This window comes from Mustela lutreola, chromosome 10 (genome assembly GCF_030435805.1).
Source record: "Mustela lutreola isolate mMusLut2 chromosome 10, mMusLut2.pri, whole genome shotgun sequence".
Lineage (NCBI taxonomy): Eukaryota > Metazoa > Chordata > Mammalia > Carnivora > Mustelidae > Mustela > Mustela lutreola.
In genome coordinates, this window is record NC_081299.1 from 81,384,146 (window position 1) to 81,397,426 (window position 13,281).

At 39.4% G+C, this 13,281-nt stretch overlaps 1 long non-coding RNA gene across 4 annotated transcripts in view; it reads left to right on the forward strand.

Moving 5' to 3' along the window:
• Window positions 1-13,281, forward strand: part of LOC131809435 (uncharacterized) — a 184,235-nt gene that overhangs the window by 138,729 nt on the left and 32,225 nt on the right. For all 4 annotated transcript variants that reach the window (XR_009345171.1, XR_009345172.1, XR_009345173.1 and 1 more), the window contains exons 6-7: window positions 2,882-3,081; window positions 6,688-6,877. This is a non-coding gene — a long non-coding RNA (uncharacterized LOC131809435). The remainder of the gene's footprint in view (window positions 1-2,881; window positions 3,082-6,687; window positions 6,878-13,281) is intronic.

Consider the following 13,281-nt stretch of genomic DNA (forward strand, 5'->3'; position numbering starts at 1 on the left):
TGATGGAAGATGAAGGCTCAGCTCTTCACTTCCTCCTGCTTTATTCCCAAAACCTGTGAGGCCCTTCGCAGAAAAGCTTAATATTTTCTCTTCGCCTTCCCTGCTTCTGCTAAATTTCCTTTGTATTATAGCTTCAGTTCTTCCCAGCATATATTTGTGCCTGAAATTGCAGTAATCAAAGGAATATGTTTAGCACCTTCCGGTTTAACATCACAACACTTTAATTAGGATGGCCTCTCTTTAAATCCTGCACTGCACACATTACACAGGTTTCTAAGAACTAAGTGGTTATCAAGAAAGAGGATAAAACCATCAAAAATTTCACAGTGAATGAACAAGAATTTCTCAGCAAAGTTCAATAGATTTGCCCTGAACTGGCGCAGCTTATAAAACCCTTGAGCCTAATTGCTTTCCTGCATTTTGGCAAGAAAAATAGCTGACTTGCAATGGAGTAGAAAGAGAGGTTTGGAAGAAAGTGTCTTTTAAGAAAAGCTTCCAATGAAAATTTCAATCAATATTTTTAATCCCAGAAGACTAGATAAAATATGATATTATGTTCCAGGCACTAAGAGATGGTGGATAGGGTTGTTTTTCAGCATCAGGAGGAGAGCCGTTGGAGGAGCAAAGCTGCTGCGCTCTCCAGTCCCACTGCAATGTGGACAGCAAGTTGCGTGCCTGCGTTTCCATGATGCCCGATGTCTGAGGTCTAAGACGGTAGCCCTTCGGATGCCACATCCTCACGGGACCAGGGTGGATTCTGGTTTCGGGGCTGGCTGTGAGGCACAGATGTCTGGCTTCCGCGTGAAAGAGGGTGAGAGGAGCTGGGTATGAGCCGCGTAATGTACTCGGTGTCTCTCCACTTAGCATCACTGGGCTGCGTATTAAAGTAACCAGACAAAATTGAGTGCAGAGGAGAGACACCGATTGCTTTTAAGCCTTCACTTTCCCATTTAGAAATGTCTTAGATTACGAAGTTTGATAGCAAGTTTTCTACCTTTAAGATTTCATATTTACATATATAGATCATCAAAAGCTCATTTTATTGCCTCTTTAATGCTTTCAGGGCTTTGTTAAAACAGGGCTCTCACCCTTTACCCTTTTTTTTCTTTTTTTAAATTTTTTCTTACCTTGGATGTACTGTGCAGGCTATTAAACTGTATGCAGGTGATTGATCTCTTTAATAAAAGCAAGTTCTTTAGTAAGCAAAGAGTGATAAAGATAAACAAATGTACTGGTTTGTCCAGTGCTTTGGAGATTATGGTAACACGAGGGCATCAAGAAAGCCTATTAACAGATAAGTTAGATGAAACACATCAATTCTGATCTCAGGAAGTCGGGAAACCATTCCCTTTAAGTTAATTTTATCCATGTTTTCTCTTCATTTGTAATACTTTGTGGGTTTTAACAGGAAATATTTAATAGTGTGCTGTGCAGTCCATAGATAAACGATGTTGGCAATTTCTCCACTTAACTGCTTGTCAGGCCCTTTAGCGAGGTACACAACGCCTGCAGTTTATCATCTTGTTTTCTAGATTGTTTTGGAAGATCATTGAGAGGGCTGAGACTCCCCAGAGTCCTGTGCTCTAATCCTGTCATATTTTTTCAAAATGCTGGAAGGTATAAGGTTACATGGTAAGATGGTGTTACATAGGCATTTCTTCAGCTCGTCACCATGGCACGTTCTTTCCATGGTAACCACTGTTTCCATGGCACGCTCTGTAAGCTCCTCCGGCGTGGCTGAGGGGTTTGTGAAGATGTTCACCCACCCACAGGTGTGCACACACACTTGCCTTCTTTCTCTCTCACAGGCACGGATTCAGCCCACCATGTATGTGACTCGAGGCACGTTTTCTAACGGATTCACTAAATGGAGCGAAGCTCGTGTTAAAATAAAATCTGTTCTGCTCTCTATTATGTGATGAGACGAATAGCTACTGATGTGGCCTTTTCAGACGATGTGAAAATATAACAAAAGCCTGGCGTTGTCCTCAATGAAATGGAGTAACAGGATAAAATCTTGGAGGCAAAATCTGACAGAAAAGACAGTCAGCCCTGGACCCGATTTTCTAAATTTATCTCCATTTTTTAGACCCTGAGCTAACTCTCTACTCAGCATCATGTTAGATGCTGTGGAGCATAAAAGAAATTTATGTCCGCCGGGGACCTTGCATTTTCTGCAGGCTTGGGGGGAATGAGATTTAGACACATGTAATAATTAGAAAACAATATAACCCTGTAAATAATGACAATAAATTTTTCACGTGGGATAACTTCAACATTTTTAGGTTTGGGGGCAAACAACACAGCTGTTATTTATTTAAAAAAAAAAAAATCCCATCCCCTTTATTCTTAGGACTGGAGAAACCAAACATTTTAGGAAAATGTACTGGCTAAGGTAGATGTAATGGTGCTGATTTTGAGGTGCTGATTAATTTTCAAGGCTAAACAACAGTTCTGTTCCCTTGTCACTGATTCCGTAATTGGTATCTTATCCTTTCTCAGTAGAGGTGGTTGCTTCTGAAATTAGCTTCCAAATGCTGGAAGTCAGATGTGTTCTCATCTGGTCCATGCAAATCCAGTTAAGCCGAATCCTCATCCTAATGGCTATTCTCATAGTATCCTTTTGCTGTGATAGAACAGAAAGGCATTTTGGGGCTAAACCATCGCATTGGAATTCTGGATCTTTCACTTGTTGACTTGTGGCCTTGGCCAAAGTAACTGACCTATCTGAGCCAGAGCAGCAAAATGTTATTGGTACAGGAGTGGGTCATGTATGTTCCTCTTAGAGCAAGTGGGAGGATTAAATGAGATATTGATACACTCAATAAATGGTGTTTTACTTGTTCACTCTGTTCAACTAATATGCATTAATGTTCCACAGTGTTGCAGGCGTTGTGTTGATGTTGCAGCTACAGCCGGTTTGATTTCTGGCCTTCGGGGATCTCACATACAGAGACTGAAGCAGGAAAATATGACGACACGTGATCCACTGGAACAGAGGCTCCGTGAATTCATGCTGGTGCTTTTCGTTGGTTCTGCTCACTGCTGTATCACAAGCCCTTGGAACAACAGCTGCACACAGTAGGTACACGACAAATATGTTGTAGAAGGTTAAAGGCAATAAGAGAAAAACAGAAAGGTGACCGAAATGTGGGGTATAAAGGGAAGGTAAGCAGAGGAAGTGATCTATAACAACACCCTAGAGCATAAGCAAGTTAGCCTGGAAAGGCAGGGAGGCTTGATTTCGTGAGTAAGAGAGAGCTACTTTTCACTTGCTTTGTATCTGGGGTCTGGACTTTTTCCGTGATGTCTCCATGGCTAAATTCTTTCCTATTCATTTGTGTTTCTGACAAATCAATGTGCAATAAGTGTGGAGGTTTTTTTTTGGCATTTACAGTACCCCAGCTGGAGTTCCTAACTGAGGCTAATACTAACTTCTGACTATTTAGGTCTCCTGAGATTGCTGCAGCCACGTCCTGCTTGCTTACTTGAAGGTGTCACTGGTGTACACACTCGTGTAGTCCTTCGGTAGATGTGTATTTATTCAGCACCCGTCATATGCAAGATAGTAGCTCTGTAAAAGGTGGGAACAAAGGCTGATCACCAAGCATCGGATCTATCCTCCAGCGATGGACAGTTCCCCAAATTGGGGAGTTTGTGGAGGGAACTGATGATAGAAAGAGAATAGGATCTCTAAGAGCTAGAGATCTTAGAGCTAGGACTATGCCCAGTCCTTCAGCAAGCAATTGGGCATAAGAAGCACAGAAATTAGCAGATCGTACATCCAGATCTTTCTCTCCTACAGCTGAATCAAATTATCTGTTAAAGTGAGCCCTGCTTGAATCTGGTTCTTAGAAACTGTTCTTGGTAAAGAAAAGTATAGGTAGTCATACCCAATTCATTATTTTTTTCAAGGAACATTTATTTCCCAAATGTGTCTAACACTTCCCATAAAGAGTTTTCATTTTTCTCAGCAAGAAAAATAAGATAACTGTGTGAAGCAACTATGGAAGAACTGGGAGCCCCCTTGGAGATTCAGAATAAAGACAATAAAAATAGTGGGTTGAAATGAAACTAAGATAATGTTCTAAAAGTGCTATGTCTCTAACTGTACCTCAAAACAACAGCATCAACCAACAACAATAGGGAAGAATTTGGGTGGGTAGAGAGGAAGGGGAAAGGTGTGATGGAGAGCCTTCAAAGGATGACGATAGAAATGAGTCTGGTATATTATGTTAAGTGAAAGAAACCAAACACAAAAGACCAAGTATCTTATAACTCCACTTATATAAAATGTCTGAAGAAGGCAAATGTATGGAGATGGGAGGGGGGCTGCAGATAAGAATGGGATTAACTATAAATGAGCATAAAAGATCTTCTTGGGGTGATAGAAATAGTCTAAGACTAGGTTATAGTGATGGTTGTATGACTTGGTAAACTTACAAAAAATAATGAATTATGAGCTTGACGTAGGTGAATTTTATATTATGTAAATTATGCCCTGAAAGTATTTTTTTTTTAATGTAGCTGGAAGAAATGAGTGTAGTATGAATAAGGGATGGTAAAGAAATTGTTCTGGTTGTAGTAGCGGGGTCAGAGTCTCAGGGCAGAGAAATAAACTGACCAAAGTCACATAGCTGGTAGAGGAAGATGTTGGAAAGAGGTAGAACTATCTGGCTTCATAATAAGGTTTATTGGATAAGTAAAAGCTGTGCCAATTGGGGGACAATATTGGATTAATTAGGAGAAGATGAATGGGTTTTATGTGAAAAGCTATCTGGAATATTTTTGACTCCAGTAGAAAACAGACATGCCCAAAGTGGCATTTTAGGTAGCATAATTTAGGGACAGAATTCATAGATGGAATATATTTTATTGGACATAGTTATACAAGTGAGGTGAACCTGGGTAAAAGCTACAGGAAAGAAAAGGAGAGGTACGTTTTGATGGAAGAAGAGTCTGATTACGGTGACCGATCCCATAGGATTAATTGTACATGAAAGTGCTCTGTAAACAAGTGTTAAAAAATGTAAGTAATGAATCTTTACTATCGGGCATACTGAATAGCAGTAATCAAACAAGCAGAGAAACTCAAGATGTTGGAGAGAAAAGTGATAAGTATGGGAATAATATCCTTGGGGGCATTATGGGTAGAGAGGGTGGTGTTCTTCAAAGAGGAAATTAAAGCAGCATGCCGTGCACACGTAACACTGTGTGGGTCGCCCTGTGCTGGACACTGGAGATGTTTCTTAGAGGTTTTGGTTGCATGTGACAGAAACCCAATTCAAGCTAACAGAAGAAAAATGGACCATATATCCTCACAATATTAGAAAGTCCAGGAATTGGGTGCTTAAGCAGGGTGAGAATTCTACCTATTTAAATCTTTTAGCTCTAGTTTCCTCTGTTTCAACACCATTCTTAGGCTGGCTCTCTTCTTTCTATGGCAAAAATAACCACTAACAACTTGCATGTTCCTGGTAGTTAGCAATCCCAGAAATTAAGAGAAGTTTCCGTGCCAATCATTATCAGATGAGCTGCCAGTGGACTCTGACATGCCCACTTGGGGTATGTCCATGAGCCAACTCCTATGGTTAAAGGTTTTGGCTCTCTTCTTAGCCAGGCCAGAGTCTTTTGTCCCATCCAATGGGGACAGTCAGCTTCATTCAAGCCAAAAGGAGAATGTGGTTTTACACTGAAGACAGAAAAAGGACCACAGGAAACCTCTCAAATGTGTTCACTACAAGATGTTATGTTGGAATCTCATAAACTTTCTCCAAGAGGCTTTGTTCTTTCCATCTTAAAGATGTGGAGACCCAGACCCTGGAAAAGCTAAGAAATTTGCTTAAGGGTGTATAGCTACAAATAAAATTGTAAAGCTAAGATTTGAATTCAGGTCCCTTTGTTCCAAAGCTTCACCCTTTTGAAGAGAAGAGTTGATGTAGAGTGGATAGATGTGGGAATGGAAAGGGGAGAGCACATGAAAATCTCTCCTTTGGGATATTAAACACAGATACAAATCAATTTGAATCAGTAGGCAGTGTTGAGGGGGATAGAGGTGGGAAAATCTGGGGGGTGGGGAGAGAGCGGGATTAGTTTAGCTGTCAGTGGTTAGAGGAGAAGGTTTGGGGTACCATTTCAGGTTATGAACCAGGATTTCAGCGACGAGTGGTAATAGACTTGCCTGCCAAGTAATGGAAAGCCAAATTGTAGTTGGAGCTGGTGATTTGAGTTATGGGGTTATTTCAGGAAACATTCTCTAAAAGTAGAAACAGTGGGCATTTTAAATGACCAAGTCATGGTATTTTCTCACAAGAAAAGTGCCATGGGCTTGGCTCTGTGGTAGATTCTGATCCTCAAGCATGAAAAGGTTGACCACAGTTTAATCAGTCTGGTCAATGCTGTGGAAGGCATCAGAGCGTTGTTTTGATGGCAGGCCTTATGCAGCTTGGCTGCTGAGAGGTGCTGGAGAGGGTGGAATGGAAGAGGCTAAATGCAAGGTGGCAGCTACGAGCAAGAAAGTTTGAATACTGTGAGTAAGCTATTGGAGTTCAGAGAGCTGCTGAGGAAGGAGAGTGGTAATCAGGAAATGGAAGCAAAGTCAAGACAACTCGTACTCATCTGATTGAGTAAGGATAAAACATGGTGAGAGATGTCAGAAAATCTGACACAAGCCAAGTCTTTTTCCAGATAAAGACATAGAAAATCTTCTGACGCATAGAGCTGTGTTTTGACTGCCTGATGATTTAGACAATTACAAAGAACACGGACTTTGGAGTCACCTAGAACTTAGTCTGCATGCTGCTCTGTTATTTGCTACTTGTATAATCATTGGCAAGATATTGATCTGAGTGTGAGTTTCCTCATCTATAAAATGGAGGTAAGTATATATGTATATAAGTGAGAGAGAGAGAGAGAGATTGTGTGCCTACCATTCACAGATAGGGAATAAATAGTAGCTTGTCATAAAAATGCAAGTTTTAGGATGTTTTGCCCTTAAAAAACTTTCTTTTATTCTGGGGTAAGTAAAGAATAAAACCCTGAGCTCTGGCTTGTCCTGAGAAGTCAAAAGTGGGCCATTCTCAAACCAGATTAACTAGCCTAAGCTATTTTATCCCTTCTTCAAACAACCTAAGTTTCGTTTAACATATTTTAAAAATCATCCAAGTCTCTTTAAGTTGTGGAATGCCATATCAGTTGTGCCGGTCTTGAGAGGATCTGTTGCATAGTTTATGTTGGGTTGTCTTGCATTGCTTATGTCTCCATCTGTGGGTCCACCTTGGCTCTGCTTGGGGGAATGCCTACTATTTTATATCCAGCGGACTGACTGTGTCCCACAAGTATCCAACCATCCTTTTATCCTCCTTAACCTTATGAATATTTGATTCCCATGCTTAAGAAGCATGAGCCATATCTTCTTGTTAGAAATCTTCTGGTACTTGGGGTGCCTGCGGGGGCACAGTTGGTTGAACATACGACTCTTGATTTTGGCTTGGGTCGTGATCTGAGGGCTGTGGGATCGAGCCCCAGGTTGGGCTCTGCGCTCAGTGGGAAGTCTGCTTCTCTCTCTCTCTCCCTCTGCTCCTCCTCCCCTCCACCCCTTTTACATACACTAGCTTGCTCTTTAAAATAAACAAATAAATCTTTTAAAAAAAAATCTTTGGCATATTACATCCAGTCTATATTTGCACAGTGTGACTGATGTGGATGCAAGAACAGCAATCATTGAGATTCACTTACTGATTGTTCATTCATTCATTCAACAGAATTTTATTTGAACCTTCATATATACAAAGCAGGACTAGGTGCTGTAAGAAACACACATGAGAAGAATACATGTTCCAAGGCCTTAAGGACCTGACAGTCTAGCTTACTGCCTGTGAGATAGTAGGTCTTGTACAACAACAGGGAGAATATATCTCCCTTCACACTGGGCTCTGCAGTGTATGTGGAACAATCTAAATAGTTCTTTTCTTAATCAGCTTGAAAGGAAAAAAAAGTCAACGGGGCCTTTCCCTTCTTTGATGTTTGAGATATTCTTGGAATGGTATTTCATTGCCCTTTGGTAGAATAACTCACAAAAGCCAAATAATACTTTGTGTAAACTACAGACTCCCCTGAAAGAGAGTGTTTGAAATTTTTGACTCAACTAACTTTCTGTCAAGTTAAACACCCAATATCAGGAAGGAATTTGAGCATTTGTAGAAAATTCCAACAAATTAAGGAAGAATTAAAGAAAATTCATTATGGTCAACAAGCTTGCTGAAGCTTGTATCCTGCAAACTGATTTTTGTCCAGTTTTATTAAGATATAATTAGCATGCAACACTGTATAAGTTCAAGGTGTACAGCATAATGAAAACACACATCTGTATTGTGAAATGATTATCACAGTAAGTTTAGCTAACATCTATCACCTCCTAGAGTTATAAATCTTTTTCCCTTGTGATGAGAACTTTTAGCATTTTACTCTCTTAGCAACTTTCAAATATCCCTTACAACACTGTTAACTAGTCATCATGTTGTACGTTAACATCCCTAATCCTTATTTATCTTATAACTGGAAATTTGTACCTTTTGACCACTTTTACCCTATTCCCCCCACCTTTTACCCTTGCTCTGGCAATCACAAATCTGATCTTTGTTTCTATGAGTTTGTGATTTTACATGTAAGTGAGATCATACAGTGTTTGTCTTTTTCTGTCTGACTTATTTTACTTAGCCTAATGCCCTTAATGTCTATCCACGTTGCTGCAAATGTCAGGACATCCTTCTTTTTCATGACTAAATAGTATTCCACATACATATGATTATATTCATTTTCTTTATACATCCATCTGTCATTATACACTTAGGTTGTTTCCGTGTCTTGGCTGTTGTGAATAATGCTGCCGTGAACAGGAGAGTACAGATATCTCTTTGACAGAGCAATTTTGTTTCTTTCAAATATATACTCAGCAATGGAATTGTTGGATCATATAGTAGTTCTTTAGTTTTTAATTTTTTGAGGAAACTGCATACTGTTTTCTATGATAGTTGTACTGATTAACACTCCTACCTCTAGTGTACAAGGTTTCCCTTTTCTGCACATTTTCACCAGTATTTTTCTCTTGTCTTTTTGATGCTAGATATTCTAACAGGCCTGAGACAATATCTCATTGTAGTTTTGATTTGCATTTCCCTATTGGTTAGTGTTGCTGTGTGCTTTTTCATGTACCTGTTATTCATTTGAATATCTTCTTCCAGAAAATTGTCTATTAAGGTCCTTTTTCCATTTTTAAATTGAGTTAGTTTTTTTGGTATTGTTTTTCATGTATTGGTTTTTTTCTATTGAGTTTTATGAATTCGTTATGTTTTATGAACAATCAAACTGATTTTTAAATTATTGTTGATTTGGATTACATGGCACTCACCCCAATTTTGCATTTCTGGGCTACCTATATACTATGGAGGCAGAGTGGGTGTAGGCCTCTTTCATAAGTTCTCTCAAATCAGCTTAAAGGGTTTATTTAAAACAGAGTGTTCAAGGACACTAAGTACTGTCCCTCATATTCAGTGGAGGAAGCTGAGGCATGGAATAGTCCAGAAACCATATCAAAACAGTATAAACAGTAGCAATATCAGGACTTAAAATCAGGTCTCGACTTATTTTTATTGCACATTCTTGGATCATTTGTCTTTAATTTCCTAACAACTTATAGTTTACTTGGCAAACCCATGCTCTCCCCAGTACTGAGTAGAATCCTATTTTTTCCATTCTCCTACTTGCCACATGGCTCGTCAAATATACATGAATTTTGGAAAGTATTTCTAAAAGGTTAGCTTTTAAGTTTCACCAAATTTTCACCAGCTCCCTTTAGCCCTTCCTGATGAATCAGAATACTGTAAAGATTTAGAGCAGGAGTAAAAGAAGAACTGGGTTTCTGTTCTAGTTCTACCATTTATTCATAACCAGAGCAAGTTATTTAATATTATGGTGGATTGCATTGGTGCTCTGCAAAACTTCGCTTTCTTCCACTTTTTCCATGGTATCTGTGTTTATCCACAAGAATGATGTCAGTTTGGGCTGTGTCATTTACTTTGTTCAGATATGGCATCAAGAAGAAGCTTTAATTGAATGTTACCAACACAGAGTATCATAAATGTGCTTACTGCTTTGGTTTGCTCTCTGGCACTTCTGCCATCAACCATGAGAAGGGCCTGCTCTGAGTAGCTCTTGGTCCTAGAAGAAAGAAGACTTGAGCAGATTTAAACCCAAACTGCTGCTTGTAGCCTGGGGCCTAGTTTGCTAATCCCAGTTTAGCTCACAGAGCCATGCTAGCTAACCTCTAAGCTTATTGGTAAGAAAACTAAATATTTGTTTTTGTAAGTCATGGACATTTTGGGGTTGTTTGTTATGCATCATTATCATAGTAATAGCTGACCAACACAATTTCTCTGTATCTCAAATTCCTGATCTATAATGTGGTGTTACATTATACTTAATTCCTCAGTGTTTGAAGATTCATTGAAATGATATATACATAACATGTTTGGAACATTGTCACATTGTAGAAATACTTTCCATTGTCATACATTATCTAGTGAACTATGCTTATCCCCAAGTAAGTATATCAATAAATATATGTTAGTATGCTTATATCACTTGGTACAACAGAGTAACACCTGCCAACAAAGGAGTCCAAGCTAACACTATGAGAGAGCTGAACTCATCAGCCTTACTTATACCTCCCTCCCAACTCCCTAAATCCTTGCTTACATAATGGGCAACATGAGCCCCTTGATGGGTAGTGGGTCTCTTCATTCTACAAAATACCTTAGTACTTGTGCCAATGTCTGCTACCTCCAGAGCAGATTAAGAATGTCTTGGAGGATGAAGCAGGCACCCTTGAGGCCCATGTCTGAGTCGCATACTCACTGAAAGCTTTCTATCTCAGACACTTGTATATCCCAACTTCTCAGCCTGAGAGCTTCCTCTGGTGTCATGGCACCTGGGTAACTGGGTAGCCAAGAAGTGCCTCTGGGGCAGCCTTTAAGCCATGACAGATGGCAACTGGCTGATTCATTCTCTAGTGTTCCTGTTCTTGTGAGATATTTTGAGTAATATTTTACTAGATTCCAGCAGAACTGAGCCCCACTTGCCAAAATGGTAGCCTGTTCACTGGCGTACCATTTAGTGGGTTCTTTTTTAACCCCTTTCCTGTCTCACTGCCCTCCTCTGTCACTTGTACTTCCATGGATCATGTCCCCAAAAAACTACCTGAACTCAAGTCTCTTTCTCAGAATGTGTTTTTATGGGTAACCCATTCAGACAGTGAATTAACCCATCTTTCCTCTTTTTATTTATCCTGTCTGTTCATGGGCCAGAAGGACCATGGCAGACATCGACACTTATGTTGATAAAGCTGTAATCAATTTTTAAGTATCTTCTTAATTCTGCAGCTAATGGAAACTGGTGTTTTTATAAGGTTAGGGTTGTTACCTCAGTGGAAGAAAGCTGCTTCACCCAAGGTTATGTACCTTTCCCTGGGGCAGTCCACATCAAATAACTGACTGATGCAGGGGTACAAAGCTTGTCCACCCCTCGTCTCAATTTGATACACTTCTGAAGGTGATTCCTATCTTCCCAGTCATCCATAGAGCTGGGATGGCTAGGGCCTGTTACAATTGCATTACAACTCAGCTTCTCATTCTGCCCATTCCTGCTTCTGTTTCTTTACTGTAGCTGTCATTCCCAAGAGCACTTTCCAGTAAACCTCCTGCTTGCAAATCACTGTTTCAGTGTCTCCTTGGTGCCAGGAGTGGTCCTTGGAAGTAGACTTTAAAATGGGATATTGGAGCTAGAGCATCCACTGGCCAGCTGACAATGAGGACTCCAACACAGCACGGAGTGGAACACTGATTGCCCTTGACTTGGTATTGTGGTGCAGTTGTTATAAGTGGTAATGAACTGTGATGGGACACCACTGGAAGAGAGTGCCTTGGCTGTGCAATAGTTCAGAGATTTGAGAGGTGTGGGGGAAGTGGTCACTGCAGACTGTAGAGTCCAGTTGTTGTCACTTTGAACTATTACTGATTTAATGAATGAAACACAGAACACAGACTCCAGATACAGTCCTACATTTATAAGTCAATAGATTTTCAACAAAGATGCCAAAGCAACAAGTAAAAAAACAAAAAAATCGTTATGACAACAGCTTCTGGAACACCTGGATTCCAGGTGGATAACCACATTCTTTGGCCCTGTTTCATAACACACACAAAAATTAATCCAATATGAATCTTAGACTTTAATGAAAATCCCAAACTACAAAGTTTCTAGAAGATAATGCAGAAGAATAACAGGGTAGGCAAAGATTTTGTAAGCAAGATAAAGAGGAATAATTTTTTAAAATTGTAGATTATACTCTATTAAAATGAAAAACATCTGCTCATAAAAAGACACCAACAAGAAAAATATAGACAATTTAGACAAGCCAGAGACTATAGTAAAATATTATATACATTACACATTAAAGTGTGTATTATATATTAAACACTTGATTTAATAAAATAAGTATCTTTAATAAAGTCCTCAAATACAGATCTACAAAAAAATTCCTTCTACTCAATAATAAAACAACTGGCAAAAGATGTGAACAGTTCAGACATTTTACAAGGAAATATGGTCAACAAGTACCAGAAAAACTGCTTGACATTATTAGTCACAAGGAAAATACAAATACAGTCTGAATTACCACTTCACACCCACCAGAATGGCTAAAATTAAAAAGATTGTAAACACTAAATGTTGGTGAGGAGCTAGAGCATCTGAAACTCATACACACTCCTAGAGGGAGTATAAAGTGGTACAAGGACCTAGAATATGGTTTGGCATTTTCTTGTAAAGTTAAACAAAACTTACCTTATGACTCAGAAATTATATTCAATTATATTTATTTTTTTAAAAATATTTTATTTATTTATTTGACAGACAGAGATCATAGATAGGCAGAGAGGCAGGCATAGAGAGAAGGGGGAAGCAGGCTCCCTGCTGAGCAGAGAGCCCGACGTGGGGCTCGATCCCAGGACCCTGAGATCATGACCTGAGTGAAGGCAGAGGCTTAACCCACTGAGCCACCCAGGGACCCCTCAATTATATTTCTAAGTATTTACCCAAGGAAAAGGAAATAGTATGTCAGAAAAGACTTCACTGGAATTTCAGAGCAGCTTTATTTACAAAAGTCAAACCCAAGTTTCTACCGATAGAAGAATGGATAGCCCAATTTCAGTTTATTCATATAAT